General features: G+C 39.1%; 1 protein-coding gene across 7 annotated transcripts in view; it reads left to right on the forward strand.

The window, feature by feature from the left end:
* The window catches only part of GBF1 (golgi brefeldin A resistant guanine nucleotide exchange factor 1), a 111,381-nt gene that overhangs the window by 23,439 nt on the left and 74,021 nt on the right, over positions 1 to 13,921 (forward strand). The gene's annotated exons all lie outside the window — the stretch shown is intronic.

Genomic DNA, 13,921 nt, shown 5'->3' on the forward strand with positions numbered 1-13,921 from the left:
GGGGTGTTAGTTTGAATAAGTGTAAAAAACGGGGTATCAGTGCATTAGCAGAATTTCAGTTTCACACAAACACTTAATGCTTCTGAACATGAAGAGATGTGAACAGAAAGCTCATAGTCCATGAAAAATGTTTTCTTTGCCTTGTTAATGAGCAAGATAACGAAATGTCTTTAAAGCAGTGGAAAGTGTACAGATTTCTGTTGCTTATTTTTAGTCATTACATACTTCTTGCGTGGAGTGTTCTGGAACACTGTAAGAGAACCAAGCGTGGATTAGAAGCTGAAGCAGGAAGAGTAATAGATAATTTGTGCTAGATGAAATTGGAAGAAAAGGAAAGCAAGAAAGATTTGGTAGTAAGTGAAAACCAGAAAAATGCTCAGAGACTGCAATTTTGGAACAATTATAGAAGTTTTTGGACCTGTTACTGTGAGCAGAGTGACTAGATTAGTTAACTCTCCTACAGGAGCTTTTTCTGCAGGGATTTCTTCTGGGACTGCTGTTCCACAGTAAGAATGGCTTTGCTGTGGATGTGTCTGCATGATGATTTATTCAGGATGGCTGTAGAATTACATGTAACTCTGATCTAGCTGGGTTGATAGGTGTTGTCATGTAAATAGGAAGCATTTAATCTCTGTAAGTATAACTATTTTGCATTCTATAACAGTTAGTTGCAACTGTCTAGGTAATACTGAAAGCTTATGGTATTTAAGTCTTATTTACTGGCAGTAAATGCTGAATTGTTAACCTGTTTTGATAATCTCAACTGTTTAATTGTACGAAGAAGATAGTTGTTTCATTTGAAACATTTAAAGTGTTTTACTGGTTTAGCTACTAATTCTGGGTCAAGAATGCCCATAATAAGATTATGAAAGGAGCAAACAGGGACATGTAGATACATAGTATCTAAGTGGGAGCATAGTTACTTCATTCTTGACCACCTCTTGAACACCTTCTAGGTGGTAAACTGTATGGAAACAGATGATCATTGCCTTTGGGAGATACCTTAGTGTGGTATTTTCTGAGCTGAAATTCCACTATGAAAATCACCTGAAGTATTAACTTAATTTACTCTTTCAGTCTGAGCCCACAAACTGTACAGAACGTTAGCTACAACAGGATGTTGTAAAATATTTATGCTGCAACCTTATTTTTGGTTTTGAGAGAAGAATCACTTATACTTAGAGATAGAAAAAGCAGTGAAGGCAAGGCAAAACTTGGGACCAGGACATTGACCTTTTAAGTGTACCCTGTGCATGCACAGCTGAAGTTTTTATATCTGCAGAAGCTGCCTGAGTTACTTGTAGTGCACAAACAGCACTTAGGGCCAGATGTAAATGACACAGAAGCTGCTTTGCAGAAGTAGCATGCTTTTCCAAAAAATTTTACCTTTGTCTTCCATGACTCATGTTCTCTTTTTCTCTTTTGCCTTTTGGTTTTGCCTTTTTTTTCTCCGTTCCCATGTAAGCCCATTAAGACTAATCTTTCTGTGTCAAACTTACAACTAATGTAACTTTTCAAGAGGAAACCCCCTGTATTTGTCTGACACAGTTCTTCTCACTTCCCGTTCTTTATGTCCCTTTGCACAGTCAGCACAGAGTTTTTGTTGGGCTTAACATAAAGGGGCTTAGAATGGCAGGTGCTTCTGGATTTGAGTTTGAGACTTCCAGACAAGGAGTGTCATATGTGCTTTTTTTCTTCCCCCTGTCTTCTGTAATGCTCTGTAGTCTGTAATAGGTTGAGTTGTAACATTCATTAAACCATTCCTCACATTCCCTGCTTTGAAAGCTTATCAGGACTGCTTTGATTTAGTTATCTGGAACAAAAAAAGCCATTTGTGAAGGTTGGAATGGAGCTCTGGAGCAATAATATATTGGAGATCAGATTCAGGTCCCAGTTGTATTATTCCTAGGGATTTATTTGCCTGTGTACACACAGGAGCAGAGTGGTGTGTATGGAAGGCTTGCAGGAATGCAAATTGTACACATTTTGTTGGGACCTGTAGGGGATTTTCACTGCTTCGTAATTTTTCAAAGGTTTGTTATACATCGGGCAGCCACTGCCTCTTCTTTAAACCTTTAAATCCCCCCTCTTTTTCCTGTTCTAAAGGTCATACTTTTTGACAACTGTGTGCAGGAGCAAGATTTGTTAAATCCCTTCATTTTTATTCATACATATTGGTGTTTAGTGAGCAAGAGTCACCCCAGGATTCAGAGGCACATAAAGCTCAGTACAAGCCTTCTGGAACCTACATTCAATTCAGAGATGCATCTCGTCAGGACTGAACCTGCCATCTGAATGTTAACCATTGGCACTGCACAGGGAATGCATGGTAGAAACTGCATCTGTGTCATTGAGTGGACTAGCTTCACAGGGTGGCTGGTGTCCTCAATAGCTGCAGAGTTGTGTCCTGAATCTTGTTCTGGGTGCTTTCTGGGTGTAGGGCTCATGGCTGAAGAGCTGTCATGTCTGGACATACCACATTTACTCATCTAGCACTACTCCTTTCTGGTGAGACAGCAAAATACTTCATTTTGAGCCTTTCCTGTTCTGATTCAGTCAATGAAGTAACAGAGTCCCTAGTGTTAAATCCTCTTGAAGCTATTTTTAGTTTGGTTTTATACAGTTATATGCAACTCAGCTTTGAAAAATCTGTGATGTGCTGCTGATCTTTGGGATGTGAATGAAGAGTAGGTATCCCCTTTCTTTAGGGATGACTGGCAGTGATTTGTTCCCTGGAGAGCTAGTCATAGGCATCATTCAGTAATTGTGAAGTCTTCATCCTTGCCTTTCTTCAGTGTGGGTGAAGGCAGAAAGTTTAGGAGAGGGAAGTTCCTTTTCTTACCCAGAATAGCTTCTGTTGACTAAGGCAGTTGACTGATGAGATCTGGCAAGTCATACCATGGTGTTTTATACAATATTGTAAACCATTCTGTTGAGCAAAATGCTATGCTGACAGGGTGGAGGGGTTTTTTGTGTAATTATCCATAAAAAAAATTTGTGTCAACATAGGGATAATGGTCAGGGGTTGTGCCTTTTTATCATTTTCTGGACTTCATACTGAGGTGACTTTGGAGTGGCCATATGTTGTTAAGTCTGCTGTAGGGGTTCATAATTTTGGAGGGAGGTAGAGCAGACAGCTGCAAAGGCTGGGCTGGGCAGAATCTTGAGTGCTTGTTTCATCACAGCAGGATTTTCCAGAGCTAGTCTGTCTGCTCCTCAAGCTTACCTGTGCTGTTTATGTCTGTCAGCACATCTGTGCTAGTTATGATTAAGAATTGTGTTCCCTGTCACTGTGTTTATATACATCTATGATATGGATTGTTAGATGTGCAGAAGTCATTCTGCTTACATAGCATGTTTTGTGTAGAGTTATGTACAAAGCAGTTTTGTTAACTTCCATCATGCTAAATTTTGCCAGTATAATATACAGTGCAGATATGCAGTATATTCAGAACCTGGATCTTACAGTTCCTTTCCATCACCACTAATAACACAGTGTAGATAACTTCAGGGATGCTTTTCCTGTGGTCTTTGTGTATTGATGCAAAACTATGGGATAGGAAGAAGGGTTGTCAGAGTTTTTTTCATTATTTAGCACATTTACTGAATTTGACACACGTGAGATGCTAGAAATGTTTAGATTATGATCTGGTATTAGGAAAAATAAAGAAAAATGTTAAATATTTCAGCACAGACCATTGTCAGCTTGCTTTAATGTCTTATTTTTTTTTAGCTATTGAAAAGACGCTTCTCTGGAGATGTTCTGCAGCTAGCCAAGGGTATGCCTTAGATGTAAACTGGCTAAGTAGGTACAGACTTAGCTGGTTGCTTCTTGCAAAGTTCTAAGTCTTGTGATGAGAGTGGCAAACAGTTGTTTTGGAGCCCTAGGGACTGACCTCTGAGGCTGTGCCTGCTCACTCCTGTTTAGAAAAAGGTCTTGATTCTGGCTGGCCTCGATGCTAGAATACTATTTAGTTCTTGAGGTTGGTGTTCTGAAGCAGAAAGGTGATGGTCCAAAGTATTTTAGTATGCTGTCTGCTAGCCAAGTGAGGTCCTCTAATAGGCTGGCTAATAAAGAACTATTTTGGCAACCACTTACAATAATGTGTTAACTCATCACCTCTCCTGTGCAAATGGCTTTTGGCTGCTAAGTGAAAAAATGTGGTGGGCAAGGATGACTTGAGCTCGACACCAGCTAAAGGAAGCCTGCTTGTCACTGTGCTTAGTGACTGTACCGCTGTGTTTATACCCCTCATTCCTGGAGTGGGTAAAGCCTGCATTGGGTTCCATGTTGTACAGGATGAGAAGGGTTGGGTATGGGGGCTCAAGACAAGGACATAGTCTGCTTTCTCAAAATAACAAGACAGCTAACACCACCTTGGAACAAGACCTGCTCTGTGGAGGAAGCGTGTTCAAACAGCATTGCTAGAATAGCTGAATGGACTGTAATGGAATCTGTTGAAGATTAACCTTGGTGCTTTATAGACAAGCCAGGCCTTCAAAAGAGTTTGACCCGAGTAGCAATTTTAAACATAAGGTCATGGTTAATCAGTCAGAACAAGAGGGAAGGGAAGTGCATAAAGCTTGTCCTTCTTGGTGATTGCATTAAGAGACTTTGGTATCTTAGAGGCTTTTCTTTTTTTTTCTTTTCAATGATCAATTTAAATGTGTTACACCCAACTTTCTGGAGCCTCAGAAAAATGGTGGGAAGGCCATTTGGCGAGCATTAAGGTAACTGTTAACTAAAAAGGAATGAATAAAATTAAAACAAGAGGTAATTGCCTTTTGTGTAGATAACCTGGGCTGGAGAGTCTTGGTTGCGCTGATAATATAGGCCAGATGTGTGGAAAATGTTTGGGATGACACCCCACCCATTGCCCCCTGAAAGATGGATGGGAAGGTTTCTTGGTGTTTAAGTAGTGATGGAGGCTGATGACAGCTGCCTGACCTGACTCATGTCCAGCTTCATCCAGGTCACTTTTCTTACCTGTTACCTGGAGGTTACTTACATCTATTGAAAGCGTTTTAAGAACATCTTGTCACTTTCTTTTCCTTTTTGAAATTTCAATCACATTGGTGGATACCTTCTATTGTTAGTAATACATATCTGTAAAGAAGCATGTAATGTGCAGTCATTGTGTAAATTGCTGCTTTTAAAGGATGATGTTCCAAGATTTCTGGACTGGTAAATGACCAGATGTAGAAAGGATAGTAGTGAATTTTCTTTTAAGCCAACATGTCACACTGAAGGTCACATTTTTAAAGGTTTGGGTTTTGGTTTTTTTGTTGGTTTTTTGGTGTGTTGTTTTTTTTTTTAGTTTAAGCTTTTTAATACCTGAAAATTTGATTTCTATACATAAATCAGATGATTGGAATGATAAGATAATTCCTGCTGCTGATGATGTTACCAGAAACAGAGACAAATGTGCAATTCTGGTGCCTGTGTGGGCTTTGAAGTGACTCGTGGCTGAGAGCAGAGAGGTAGTCTTTTGGGATGAAATGTTGTTATCTGTGTAACCCGGACTGGAAGGAGCAAAAGACTGCAAGTTTCCACGTGACTTGGGGCTAATTGTAGTGATTAATAGAAGTCATTACAATGAGCTGCCTGAGAGGGGCTGGTTAGGAGCTGTAAATCTGGCCAGTTAATGGCACTTTAAACAGGGAATGACAAGTTTGGCTTATGCCTGGTGTGAAGGAGGGTGCAACTGTTGTCCTGCTTCAACAGCTTTCAGCAATATGCTGGGTGGATGGAGGGTCCCAGACAAATGTAATTAATCAGGTTTGGGGTCTCTGAAGTGTTGACAGAAGCATTGTGTAGGATACAAGACCAGCTTCTGAACTGCAGCTGCTGTATTGCTGGATTAACTTTGACCAGTAGGGTTTGCAGGAGTCTGAGTGGCAATTGCTTGGCAATTGGTCTGCTGCATGGGGTTTTGGTGGTAGTATAAATCAGAACGGTAGTAATTCTGTTTGTGGCTGGTGCAGTGGTGAAACAGGGTCTCTGTTCTTCTGTAGCACATTTTACCTTAGCTGGCTGCTTCCCTGCATTAGAAAGGAGATATGGCTGGTTTGCTGTGTTGTGCGTCCCCTGGTTCTGGATGGTACTTGTATTTCATCTGCTGTTAGTTATAGCAAACAAAAATTCCAGCATTCATGGAGGCTAATAATTTATGGAGTAACCAAATCTGGCTTCATCATTCTTTGTCTTTATTCATGCTGAGAGTCTTCGCTCCCAATTTTTAGCTTAATGCTTTGGTTTTAGAATGGTTGGTGGTACCTGTTTGCACAGTCAGTATTTGGAATAGCAAGCATGGAATCTATCAGGCATACTACTTGGTGATGGGTTTTGTTTTTCACTTTGATATGATGGAGTTAAAGTTGGTGGTAAGGAGAAGCACTCAACCAGCTACCTGGAAAATTATCTTTTTTTACAGAACAGGTGCAGTTTCCTGTTTAAAATTTGGCATTTAAATTTTTGAAGCTTGTACATGAGCAACCTTGGGAACAGGGGAGTGAAGGGATAGTCTTTCTTTTCTTTAGAGGAAAATTCAGTTTAAAGACTGAAATATGGGAACAGTTGGTGTCAGAAAAATACTTATGTTACTACCTTACCATTGCAAGCAAGAATTTGTCTCATCTACCTGTTACAACACTGGAGGTAATCATCACTCTTCATGTGCAGCTGACTTCTATGCAGAAATTTCAAGTTGCTGTAAAGGACTTTGGATATACCCACCAATAAGATATTTAGGTGAGCTGATATTTAGATGAAAGGGAACTGGAAAAATCACCTTTGCAGTTTGTTTCAAATTTCACATCTGAGAAAATTAGGCTAAAGACACCAACGTGTAATGCATTGAGAGATGCAAGGTTGAAAAATAGAATAATATTGTGTAACTGGTTGTAACATACTTAGTTCTGAGATTTTTGTGAACAGTAAAAATGTCATAATACTGCAATATCGCAAATTGTTCTGCTCTTAGCTCTGCCTCCAATTAACCTTTTCTAATCCAGGAAATTATTGTATACAAGAGTTGATTAAACTAACCTTCAGGAACTGCCAATAACGCAGTCATGTGATGTGGTGAATGGAATGTGGCAAATAGCTGATGGGTTGCTGTGAGGGGCATTGGATATGGGCCCTGTGCCTCCAAAAATTAGACAGCCCTATTAAAACAGTCATGCGTTAAATAACACATCATCGGGTCCCTTTGTGTTTCTTTATTCTCATCAGGTGTCGGAAGCCATTAGGATCAAAGTTTTCTTTTTCAGTTAGATAATAGGCATTATGAAGTGGAGGAGAGAGAGGAGAGGCTGAGGCTAGCAGCCGTGGTACTGATTAAGGGTACCTTCCTAATTTTTAAATTTTTTTTTTTTCCTGCTAGACAGAATCAGTAGTTTGCCTATGTGCAGCCTGCAGGCAATAGAATGAAGTTTTCGTTCTAGTCTTGTAGGGTCGATAGGTTGTTTTTGTAGCACCGAACATGTATTGTTAGGCAGACTAAGTAAATGAAGGGTAAAGTGTGAGATGAAGGACAATATGTAAAAGTAAAGATGTATGTACTTTTGCCCCCAAATTAGAATTCTACAGGTGTTGTTTTTTCCACTCTTCCTTGAGTTTTTAAAGATTATTGGTAAATTAGATGTTCAAATGCAAGTCATGCAGAGGGTACTACAATAATGTGTTTATTTATGCATGAAAATACCCAGTTTTCTGTTATCTTTGCACTATTGTTGTATTGTGTGCAAGTAATTCTCCCCATCCAAACCCCTTCTGTAAGCAATTACTTTACTCCCTGGTAAAAATTTATCTATACTTTAAATGTTAATTTGTTTTAAGGAAGAAGGTGTATTTAAAGCACAGAAGCTTTTCTGCATAATACCATGTATAGATTACCTTTCTCCTGTTTATCATAGTCTATTCTGAAAGTTAGTATTGAATAATAATGTGTAAACAAAACCCTAATGAATGTCTCATTCTTATTCATTAGGTTGTATCCCTTCCTCTCCCTTAGAGAAGAGATGATGGAGTAGGTGTTGGTGGGTCATCAAATTGTACATTAATGCTTTCCTCTGATGTCCACTTTGTTTTCAAAGAGGACTGAATGCCTCCTCTTCTTGCAGTGCAGAGGGTTTTAACTGGAACTGGGAAATGGATGATGTGTTACTACTTCCCCATGAAATATTATTGCTCTGATGTTTAGGACTAGTTATTACTTATACCATGGTTCGGCTGCAGATTTTCCTAGGCTAACGGAAGCAGAGTAATTGGGGAACAATTTGACAGTCCCTATTTTCTGTTATTGGGAGATATACTTGGATAAAAGTAATACACATAGAGTGGGTAGGGGATTTTAAAAATTATTTTCTTTTCCTAGCTTTTTTGTTTTAAGTAATTAAACTGTGAGGCAGTTGTTTTCCTTATGACAGCAGTTATGCTGCCTTATATGCTCTTGGAAGGGAGGGACTGTACAGTAAATTCATCTCCTGGGAAAAAGTCCTCGTATGCTACTCAAGTTATGGAGTTGTGATCAGTCTCCAATACAGCGGAGTCTGTTTGTTCTCAGACGGCTGATTATAGTACAGTGGGAGTATCCAGAGCCACAGCTACTGGTTTGCAGTGGATGCAGAACAGTATTCTATGGTGATTTCAATGAAAATCGTTCACAGGAATTTGGTGACTAATTGAACTCTATTGATTAAATCAGTGTGTGAGCTACCGCTTTAATGTATTTATTCTAATAATATTATTTGTACTTTGGTAGTTCTCAGGAGCTCCAAGTATGGTTAGGCCAGTTGTTTTTATGCGTTGAGCATGTATAAATGTTTCCATTAAATGTGGCACAGAACAGGAGGGAGAAAGCATTACTGATGCTTTACAGATGGGGAAAATTGAAGCACAGAATTAACCTTCCCCGGTTCCTTAGGAACTCTGTTGTACACACCCCGAGGAATTATATCCGTGTTTCTTGTGGATCTAATCTGGTGTCAAACTGCAAAGCTAGCTTTTTGTATGTGGTATGTTGAGGTAAATTTAAATGAGAAGGGATTTCTTTACTGACAGTTTTTTCTTTTCACTGTCATTTTATGTTTTAACTTAGACAAATAGAGAGCTAAGAATAGGAAATTAAAACAAAATTCAGACGTGCGTGCTTCTCCACTCCCATCTTTCCCTGAGATTATAATTTGCTTCTTGTAGAGAAAGGAGCTGGAAGACAGTTGTGGGCAGAGGAATTTAGTTTTTTTTTTTTTTAATTTTGTCTAGAAAGCCTTTAATAATCTTACTACTCCCAGTGGCATCAAGTCTTTATGGCAGTGTGGATTTGCAGTCAGTCACTTATCTCCTAAAATATTTCTGTTGTAAAGAATAGTTATTATTTTGTATTATATTGTGGTGGACTGTACTGAATTTTTCTGAGCCTTTTGGACTGTTGAACATGATTTGTTGGTACAACTCTGTGAATGCAAGATGCTAGAGAAACAAGTCTTTAAGGACTTGAGTTCCTAAGCAGATGAATAGAGAATTAACAGTTCTTTCGTAGACTTTCTCTGCTTTTGAAGTGGAGATGTGAATGGTGGAAATTTCTTTATTATTAGCAGGTTTTGGGCACCATCCTTTTTTAGTCATTGGGCATGTTGATCAAAGAAGGAAATGAAGTATTCTCATGGCTGGAAGATGAAGACTGGACTCTGCAACAGCTGTGGCTTCTGGAGTCATTTCCTGCTGTCCGCCTCGTGCTCTGTATTAGAAGATGACAGCACTGGGCAAACTTGACTCATGAGCTAAAAAAAATCTAAGGTCATCCTGGCATAGGCTTTTTGCACTTGTGGTGGGAAGAAAAGTTTTGTGCAGCTTTGACATTATTACTGATAAACTTAGTACTGGAATGGCTGCACTTGTTTTATTGGGGCCATGTTGCTTGTTTTGAAGTGATTGGTGTGAGCTAGAAATAGCACGGTGTAATACTTTCTCGCCTGCATTTGCTCAGTGCTGCCTTGGGGCTGCAGACTCACTGAGGGAACAGTGTCTTGACAAGATGGCTGTGTCTTCTTCCCACTGGATGCACATGCTAGATGAATTGTATGGAGCCCTACCTGGCAAAGGCGAAAAACAGCACACAGGCCAAGATGCTGGAAGTATCTAAAATTCTAAATACTAATTCTAAATGACTTTTCATTTATACATATGCAGCCAAGGTCGGGGAATAGTTGGCTAAAAAAAAAAAAGGCACACGCAAGATTTAAATTTCAGGGCTACCTTCTGAACCTCCAAAAACACAGGTATAGATCAAAATTCTTTCTCAGCTACTCAGTAGGCTCTATAATGTGAATGATACCATTTTGTTTCTGCTAGCATTTTTCAGTTGATATATTGCACTTGGTATAGAAATTAAAGTGTGTTTGGAGATACACCGGTCTTTTTAAGAATTTACTGCTTGCTTCATCTCTGGATTTAGACTCTGTAGTGGGAATTCAGGCTCAAGGTGGTCATTCTTTCTCCTTGTTTTCTTACTTCCTCTGTGAGTCTGCAGAGGACTTTTGATCCTTGGACTGGTTGTTTAGCATTTTTGACCTTAATCACTCACACACAGAGAAGGAGGAAGGGGTTGTTTTTTGCAGCTATTGCTGTTCTCACTGGCCTGTTCTTACCAAGTGTTTGCAAAGATGATGGCAGCTTTGTCATAAACAGTAAAGCTGCCTCCTGCTAACGTGGGCACGCATTTGTTAGGCTTTGGAGTCTGATGCGTAGCTTGGACTCTAATCATATCTGGTTGTCAAGAGAAAGCTCTATCTGATTTCTATGCCAGATCAGTCACTGACTGATATGACAGCCCATGTGTCTGAAGTGTTGAGCAGCAGGTAAGTGCTGACACTTTGATTGGACAGGCCACAGTTTGGGGATTGACAGCAATGTCTGCAATGACGTTGGAAGAGCAGCCAAGAATTTACTTTCGGTGGAGAAATGGGATTAGTTACTATGTTTAGCTGACATTAAGCTATAAATCATCTGAAAGGTGGAAAGAGATTCCACTCAGAGTTCATGTAGAATTTCCATTTACTAATCTGGTTGCACTGGGTCTGAATGTTTACAAGGGTCTTCCTGTACCATGTTGTGTATGTTTTTGATGGATGTTCTTAGTACTTAATTTGTTGCACCGTTCAAAGAACCCAGTTAGAAATTAGGCCTGGTCATCTCAGGTGCTGTGTAAGCCACAAATTCAAGCCCTGAAGAGCTTACATTGTATTATCCTGGTTCTGAAAGCAGTCGGGTATTTGCTTAAAATTAGGCTGATGAATTATTTGTGTTGAGGGTGGTGGAGTTTTCATCTATTGATAGTTTAATGGCGGTTTCATCTAATTCTTCTGTCTTCAAGGTACCTGCATCCAGAAATTTATTACAGTAATACTTAGGTTCTCCTTAGAAGTGGAAAACTTCTGCCTGGCTCAACTCTCTGTTGAGATGGGTGACCACTGGTGCTGTGTAGGCCTCTTTGGTGTTAAAGATCTGCTTGTAAGAAATTCTCAACTGAGGCACTCTTTTATCTGTTAGTGCAATTACCAGCCTCAGCAGTCCTCAGCTTGAGTTCTAAGGGGCTTTTATTCCTAATATTCAGCCTCCTTCCTCAGCAAAAGTAAGTCATTATCTGTTCTTTTAAGATAATGTAAAGCAAGTATAGCAGAGCTAACATCTTGTAGGTGTCACAACATTTGGCCTTCATTGTTTATCACGATCCCTAGATGATAAGAACTTTCTTCTTCCGGTCATAAATAGACTTTTGCTTCTTAGTTCACCTTTATGCAATTCACAAGTGTAGGTGTTGTGGTTTTTTTTCTTGTCTAATAGGTTATATTTTATTAATTTAGGAGACCTCAGTCAATAAAGTTTGCTGGTATTACTTTTTAAATTTTATTTGTCCATAACTAGCTCTCACAGAAAATAGAGGAAAGATATTCCAGTCTCTGAAGAATGGGCAGTAAATACAAAGTAACTGTGTTAGCTTCAATAAAAAAGGTGTTTTGTTAATTCGTTTCTACCTATTGCTGTTTATGGCAGGAAGCTGCCAAGTGGTTTGGTGCATTAAAATGTTGTACAAATTTTGCTCTAAGCTGTTGTGTATGGCTACTTTGACAATTGTCTAGTGATTGTGCAGCCACAGTTCCTGTTTGAAGTGAACCTTAGGAGAAGGAATTCAATGTACTGCTCTATAGGCTTTGCTGTCTGGCCTTTTCTGTTGCAAAGGTTTTGCAGCTGAAAAGGGACAATTTTCAATGGTTGCTGTCTTACAGCTGCCAACTACTTTGCACACATGATGTTTTTGGGGTAGCTGGACTGCTGGTTTTCTCTTACAGTGTTCTCTTTCGTTGCAACTTTTACTCTATTGCACTTTTTCTGACTATTTGTCATATAGATTTAATTTTGTATATGCATTATGAAGGCTGCCCCTTTGTTTGAGTGAGGATCCTTGAGGAGAAGTCTCATGGAGCAACTGAGTAGGAGAGAAAGGAAAAAAGGCTGTTTGTGGTTACAGTGCACAGGTGGCACTTCCTTGCTGTATGGCTTTTTTTATGTGTCTACTCATAGTGCTGGTGAAAATTTATTTCAGGAAGAGTCTGTTAATGAACCAATTTAAAAATTGGCATGTTTCAGGGTGCAACAATTGTAATTCTGGTGTTGGTGTACCAGATTTTATAAGAGATTTTTGATACACTGTCTGACCAATGTGGTATTCAAAGTACTCCACATTGTTGAGAAAGATTAGAATTTTTCATTCAGTTCTTCTCAGTTACTGGTTACCTAAACCTTTAGTTATTCAGACAGACCTGAAATTAGAAATGGACAGCATATGTATTGCCTTTTATATTTTTCCTGTGCAGAACCTAGTCATTCCATCTACAGAGAGGTAAAATCTCAGATCCAAGAGCTTGGCTTTACACATCTCCACAGGTTTAAAGCAGTATTTGCTTTCAACCTCAGGTGAGGATTGCAATAAAAAGAAGAATGGAAGGCTAGACTAATTGTTCACTTGTATGCAGATGTTAGCTGTATCAAGGGTTTTCAATACTTTGGTGACTTTCTGGTTTCTTGAAGCAGACTTCCTTTTCCCTGTGAAATGCTTTGAATTACTGTTATTTTTCTTAGTTCCACATGTAACTTTCCATCTATCGTAATGGATGCTAACAATATACTGCAGTGCATGAGCTGTTTGACTTTTGTATCTATGTTCTTTTTCCAGTTGGTGATGTCTTCTGTTTCTTTTGAGAGAAGTTGATATTGCTAAATATGTTTTGTCAAAAAAAAAAAGAACCCTTTTCTATGAGGTAATGTTATAGCAGGGAGATGAACCAGACTTCATAATCTTTTTAACTCTAGCGCTCAAGCAATACTGCATAAGAATAATCATTTATGTAAATGCAGTCACTTCATGCATGACCATTTAAAAGGACTCTGAAATTTAGACAATTGCAATGTGTAAGAGGCAAGTATTTTCACCAAGTCAACTTTTCTCTACAAACATTTTTCACTTAGTCTAAGAGCCTTATGGATATCAGCTTGAGGCAATAGATGAGACTTAACATATCAGTGGTAAATTAATGTTCCCTTTTGTTCCTCTCCTTAAGGATCACTTTTTAAATTTTTTTTTCAAAAATGGATGTAGGCTTCCCCATGCACTTCCAGTTTCACCCACTACCTCGCACTGGCAGTAAATAGCCTGCAAAAAATGTCATTTGCTGGGGGATTGTTTTTCTGTTTATTGGAGGTGACATGAGCAGTGGGGCAGCGGCAAAGAGGCCGTGTTGCCATTGCTAAATATACATCCCTGACAGTCTGATAATAGGTTCCAGGAAGTTCAGTGGAAAATTAAAACAAAGCAACATTTATAGCTGATTGAACTTGAAAAGCAGTTTTCATGTTGAATGG

This window comes from Strix aluco, chromosome 7 (assembly GCF_031877795.1).
Source record: "Strix aluco isolate bStrAlu1 chromosome 7, bStrAlu1.hap1, whole genome shotgun sequence".
Classification (NCBI taxonomy): Eukaryota; Metazoa; Chordata; class Aves; order Strigiformes; family Strigidae; genus Strix; species Strix aluco.